This window comes from Arachis hypogaea, chromosome 18, assembly GCF_003086295.3.
Source record: "Arachis hypogaea cultivar Tifrunner chromosome 18, arahy.Tifrunner.gnm2.J5K5, whole genome shotgun sequence".
Classification (NCBI taxonomy): Eukaryota; Viridiplantae; Streptophyta; class Magnoliopsida; order Fabales; family Fabaceae; genus Arachis; species Arachis hypogaea.
Genome location: NC_092053.1, coordinates 14,180,659 through 14,187,438, shown reverse-complemented (window position 1 = coordinate 14,187,438; position 6,780 = coordinate 14,180,659). Strand labels below are relative to the sequence as shown.

General features: G+C 25.1%; 1 long non-coding RNA gene across 1 annotated transcript; it reads right to left on the bottom strand.

Annotated features, from left to right (window-relative positions):
- Positions 1-4,060: 4,060 nt before the first annotated feature.
- LOC112772038 (uncharacterized) lies at positions 4,061-5,237 on the bottom strand. The gene is made up of 2 exons (XR_003187321.2): positions 5,067-5,237; positions 4,061-4,497 (listed from the first exon to the last, which is right to left on the bottom strand). It is a non-coding gene; the product is annotated as an uncharacterized lncRNA (long non-coding RNA).
- Positions 5,238-6,780: the final 1,543 nt, after the last annotated feature.

The following is a 6,780-nucleotide window of genomic DNA, read 5'->3' as shown; positions in this document are numbered from 1 at the left end:
TGAAATGGTTATTTTTTCATTTTTTTTTCTTTTAAACATATTTTTCTTTAATTTTCTATCTTACTGAAGAGACAAATATATCTTTAGAGTATCGATAAAATAGTCTTGTCTAGATTGGTATCCATCATAGATCAACGAAGATCTAGTCGCATCCTACAACGATACCGATCCTTTTATAGTGGGGATCTTATCCGATCCGGTGACAGCGCGAATCGAATAATAGCCGCGATTGTCTTCGTGAGCGCTTATGTTAGAGAACGTGAATTTTATATTTGATTTAATTGTAAAGAGAGAAAAGATTAATGTAGTTGATTATACAGAATATATATTTTCTTGAAAGAACCTTCATGCAATCGCTCCTAGCAAGACAGAGATGGCATAGTCTAGACCTCTTTTGTTTTCATCTTTTCTTACTTTGACTTTATATTATGTCATAAAAAATATCTTAATATTATCTTAATAAATAAGTTTAAATTATAGTTCAAAATCCGTCCCAAAGATCATAACCTTAAATTATTAAACTGTTAACGAATCAAGATCGAATTGGGTAACGCTCTGTCTTGACTCATGTACAAATCTATAAACGAATCAAATTCATGCTATCATCATATTAATACTGAATTAAAGTTGCATTAAATTGCTAGTATTTTAATTTAAACTTGTTCCTGATTAAAAGTATTATCTAAATTCTTTTAACACTATGGTATTGTATCATAAGTAGCCTAAATAATAACATTAAGCAAAAAAGTAATAAATTAAAGAAATTAATTTTCTTCTACTACTTGAATTAATAGTTGGTACAACAATTTTTTTTTCTTGGTTGTAGTTACAAAAATAATTCTAATGTATAAATATCTAAGATCTAGAATTCAATACCATAAATATTATTTAAATAACTGAATTCTAATATTAGGATTTGATTAGTTTAATCTCTAAAGAAATGTTCTAATTTAATACTAGTTATAGTACACATAAATTATACTAATTATACTACAATTATACTTAATTATTTGTTCTTAGACTAAAAAATAATATTATTATATCATTAATTAATAATTTATTCTCTAATTTTAGAAACATTATGGTTAAATGAATATATTCTAATTAGGAAAATTAATATAATAAACTAAATTTTTTTTTGAATTTTGAGAATAGAACAATATTTTAAAATTAATTTAAGGTGTTTAAATCTCATAATTGATTTGTTTTAGATAGTTATATCAAGTTATGTTAATATTTTGTTTCCTAATGTGTTGGATAATATTTTATCTTGATATTCTTTATTATAGTATTAATTGATAATTTTTTTTAATCTTAAATAATATTATGCTTATGGAAAGAGCATGAAATTCAAATTAATTAATGCTAACATAGTAACATCTTATATGATTATATTATTAGGAGAAAGATTATATTTTCATTTATTACTATTATACCTTTTTTAAATTATACAAATTATACTATAATTTTACAAACTATTTATTTTTAAATTATAAAATCAAATTATTGTATTATTAATTAATATTTTTTTCTATTAATATAAACATTATGCAATTATTTTATGAAAGTTAGTTAAAAAATGTTCACCGAAAACATCTCCATAGAAAAGTTAACAACTTTACAAATCTTTGCATAATAAGATAATTGGAGTCTACGATTATACATTGACTTTAAGTCAAAAACACTTTGAAAGGGAGTCAATGACTTTTTATACCAAATCGAAAGATACATTGAAAAAACATTTATATGAAAATGGTCTCAATTCAAAAGTATTTATTTACACTTCCTTAATTATTATATAAATTAAAAAATAAAATCTCTCGAAATACCACTATCTTTAGCAAAGAGAAGTTAATGTCACTTAAATAAATATAAAAGAGCTACAATGATTTTTGCCAAATTTCGGAAGAAACCTATATAAATTGCCATTAAAAAAAGAAATTTTAGCTACTACATACAGTATATGCATACCAAATGAAAGTGGCAGCCCAAAATACATAACTAAGTGACAAAAATAACATCATCTAGTACACGTTATCCTGATTTACATTTTCTATCAATATAACAACAGAAGACAGGTGTATTTGTATATTGCAAAGATGTTCTTAGTACAAGAATCACTGCATTCCTATATTATCATTAGAATACAAAAACATTCTAATATATTTATAGATATACAAAAGACATTTTATGAATGGCTAGGAGAAGAATCGTTACCATCATCTTCATCTATGAGTTTAACACCATTGATTTTAAGGGCATTAACAATAGCCCAAACCTTGGTTTGACTCTTAAATCCTTACTACTCTATTTCCTTAATTACATTGACATAAATTTCTCTTCCTTGACCATCCTTAAGTCCTCAACTTTGAAGAGACAGACTCTGCTCGCCGAAGCCTTTTACGCTTCAAAATTTCTAACCCATTTCTAGCTTTCTTAGATAAACGCACTCTCCCTTCTACCTTTTAGATTGTTCATCATTTCACACTCACATTAGCAGGTAAAATTAGGATGAAGTTGACCACACAAAAGATAGTAGAATATCACAAAACTGTGAAACTTGACATACACGTAGAATCAACAATAAACAGACTAAAGCACAAACTCAAAGAGCATCACTAAAACTTCAAATCAACTTGCAAACAGTCAAGCAAGACATTGGTTACTAATTCTTCAAAAATAGAACGAAAGATTGTCAATGCACAGCACCGTTTTTTATGCACTAGCTAACTCCAGCAGGAAAAGTATTTTGCAAGGAATAAACTTTCAACCCAAGCAAACTAAAAATAATTCTGGACCAAAAACAAACATGATCTTATTTATTTGGCTTGTTACTACACCATTTAGGAGTCAACGACTAGGGGTGTGTTTGGCAACTACGTTGGAGAGGATAGAAGTGCATTTAAGTTCATTGAATGCTGTTCTTTGATGTTTGACAATTTTTATTCTCTGAATGCAGAAGTGATTTTACATCCCAAAAGCCCGTTCACTTGAAGCAAAAAATTATAACTTCTGCATTCACTCAACGTATGTTTAGGTTTGTTGCTGGTTATTGTTGGTTTTCTGTATAATTTTTTTTATCACTTTTAATACTTTTTTTATATTTTAATTTTTTTATTAAATTTTTTTATTGTAATTTTATTATAATATGAATTATTGATTTTATTAAAAAAGATAAAATAAATAAAAGTTTGATCATATATAACAATAGAGTCATAAGTAATAAAATTTTTATCATTCAAAATAATACTAAATAAAAGAATACTAAGAGCATTAAAATAATTATTCTAATTTGTGTGCATTGTTTATTATTCTAATTTTTTATAATATGTATTATTGTTCCTATTAAAAATGATAAATTAAATAAAAAATTAATAATAAATAATAATAAAAATATAATTGATAAAAAGTTAGAATTTAATATAATAATAAAAATAAAATTATTAAGAGTACTTAAAAGAGTACTAAAATGTGTTATTTTATATATTATTTTTAATTTAATAAATAAATATTAATTTTTATTATAAAAAAATACTTAAAAAGTTGTCAATTTTTACATGTTATTTAATTTTATAAATAAATATTAATTTTTATTATAATAGTAAAAAATTATAATATACTAAAATAGAGTACTATAAAGAATATTATATAAAAATATTAAAAGAAGTATAAAAAAAGATTAAATATACTTTAAAAAATAATATTATAATTTAATATTATATTTTTTTAGTAATTAATTAATTATTTATCTAAAAGTAATTTTAACTAATATAATCCAAAAAATATTTATTTTATCAAAATCAGTTTTAATATAAAATTACCAAACATAAATTATGTTGGCATAAACTCACTTTTATCCAAAATCAATTCTACAAAATCACTTTCTTTTAAACTCCAATTTCACCAACATAAATCCAAACACACACTAGATAACTAGGGTTGAATCTAAATCAGCGAGGTCAAAACTGCCTCTGTAACTAAGCGTGAATCAAGTCCTTTGGAAAGTAAATCGCCAGATAAAAAATAAAAATAAGTTTCTAGAAATCGATAAAGGAGATACTGAAGGGTCAACACACAACAATCTTATAGACACATCCAACGAATGCATGCGTGCTGAAATTTGTAAAGTTTCTTTCTCTCAGCATCATTACCGCCACCTTTTTTTTTAACAAGGGAGCTCAACACAATAAAGTGAAGCAAACAAAAAAACAGACAAACAAAGCACAATACATAATCAAAAATAAAATAGTCGCATTCGTTGTCATCTCCGACATTGCTATCAACAACCAAACAGATCGATTTCACACCATTCCCTGTAGCTCAGGAATGATCTATGCTTTACTCCTTCAACACTTGTCTGTAAGCTCTGGAATACTCTGCTATTGCACTCCAACCAAATATTCCAAACAACTGCACGGAATCCTATCAGCCATTTCCTTTGCTCAGATTTATCCATTAGTACTCCAGTCCAACTCTCAAAAAACTCATTACCACCACCTTAACGTAAACCAATCAAACAAAAGATAATACTATTAAACATGTATCCGAAAATACAATGAACCACACAAATTTCACATAGGCAAAAGAGAAGAAAGACTCAGAATAAATTATTGATCCTTGATTAAACTAAATCCTCGAAATTCCCTTCCAGATAAAAGGAGAAAAAAGAAAATAGAAGAGTCCTGTTCATTTAATTTTCAAACAAGGTCTATACAGTTTACTGAATAAAGGAAAAACAACAATTTTTTGCAAAATGCACCATATACATCAATCCGCAACATGAATTATAACGGGGTTCACACATACAAAAAAGAAGAGAAAAAAAAAGAAAAAAAAATAACAAACCACATGGCGAGTTATGTTTTGACAAAAAAAAACAAGTTCATCATTCAAGCTAACAAAATAGGAGAAAACCCATCCAAACCGTAATAGAGCACAACAATGTTCGAGATCTGAAAATATACCAGAAGAAAATGTATTTTGCATAAAGTTTTTCAAGCTTTTAAGAATCAAAGTAAAAATCAAAAGAACGAGAAAAAAATTCAAATAAAACATGATTGACTTACCATCTCATTACGAAGCCGCTCCCTGTAATTCTCCGTCTTCGCTCACTAGAACAAAATGAATCACAGAGAAAAAACAACAAAAACCAAATCCAAATCACAGAGCCAAACTCTAAACCACGATCTAGAAGGCTGCAAATTATTTCACTGTTAGGCTTGAATTTGGGCTTGGGCAGGGATAAGGGGTTAGGGTAGAATTTTTTTTATAGAAACTTAATTGTATTTTTAAATTATTAGGAATTTAAATGTCCGCAAAATAAAAAGTTAAGGATATATTTATCTTTTTATCAAAAAATTTAAATATAATTCGGTTTATATTATGTAAATCGATCGGAATAAATCGGATCTAATAATTATAATACAGACAATTAGATTTATTATTTTTGCTATAATAAACCGATTTTATTCTGATTTATTAAAAAATAATTTATTAACCGATTTAATAAAATGTCCAATTATATTATGACACTTGTACACATCTTTAAAAAAAAGATATTTTTTGTATCTTTATTAAAATGGTGTCTTTGTCAATATTGAACAAAAATACTAGTTTTCTTTTCATACGAAAAATAAATTTCGTCATAATAATAACCGATATAAAAATAAATTTCTTGATCACACATTCACACCACAATTTAAGAACCCTTGAGCCTTGATCACTTGCCAACATAATAATCATCTACATTTTCCGATCCAAATAATTTAATAATTTTATTGATTTGTTAAAGTTGATTTTCTTGAAATTTTTTTGCGCGTTGTATATATTTACCGAAAAGCTTTTTCCATTTTTTCCCAATAAAGTTGTAATCACATATTCTGTAAAGCAACATTAATATATTTACATATGGTTAGTTAATGTAATCACAGAGTCTTTCTATTTAAGTATTCTTAACCAGAAGGGAAAAAAAGAAAAAAAATATCATATATATATAATTCATATTCTAATATGCACGTGATCAGTGGCGGAGCTTAGTTCAGACAAGGGGGCTATGACCTCCCAAACTTTTTATAAAAAATTTAGTAGTATTTTTTCAAAAGATAAAAAATAGTCCAATTGACTTAAATACTTTATTATGACTTAAAGTATCTAATAAATTCAATAAACAACACTTTCTCTATCTTTAAGTTCAAATATAAAAAATTAGATATTTTTATTTATTTAATTTAATATTATTTTATATTTTATTATTTATTTAATTTAATTTTTTATATGATAAAAAATAATAAAATATTTAATAAATATTAATATTATTGTATTTGTATAAATTGATAAAAAAATTTAATAAATATTATAAAATTTTAATATTTGTCTTTCTAACTTCTTCTTTACATATTTTACAGGATATATATTCAAATTTTTATATAAAATAATAATAAAAAATCAAAGAATTGATACATTTTTTAAGAGGAAGACTAATATTTAAGAAGGAGAACATATAACTTTTACAATATCAACACCTGTAGATAGTTCTTCTACTTTAATGAATCACGAAAAAAGTGAGATATAACCTTCAAAAGTTACATATGATGACTTTAACCTTAATTTTTTGGAACGAGATCTTAAAAAACGGCTTTAAATTTAATAATATCACCCAAATTAAACGAACTTATCTTAAATAGAATCTATATTAAAAATATTTTGACAATTATTTTCTATCTGATCATCCCAAAATTTTGTTCCAAGTTCTGCCCATGCACGTGATATTAATTAAATCAA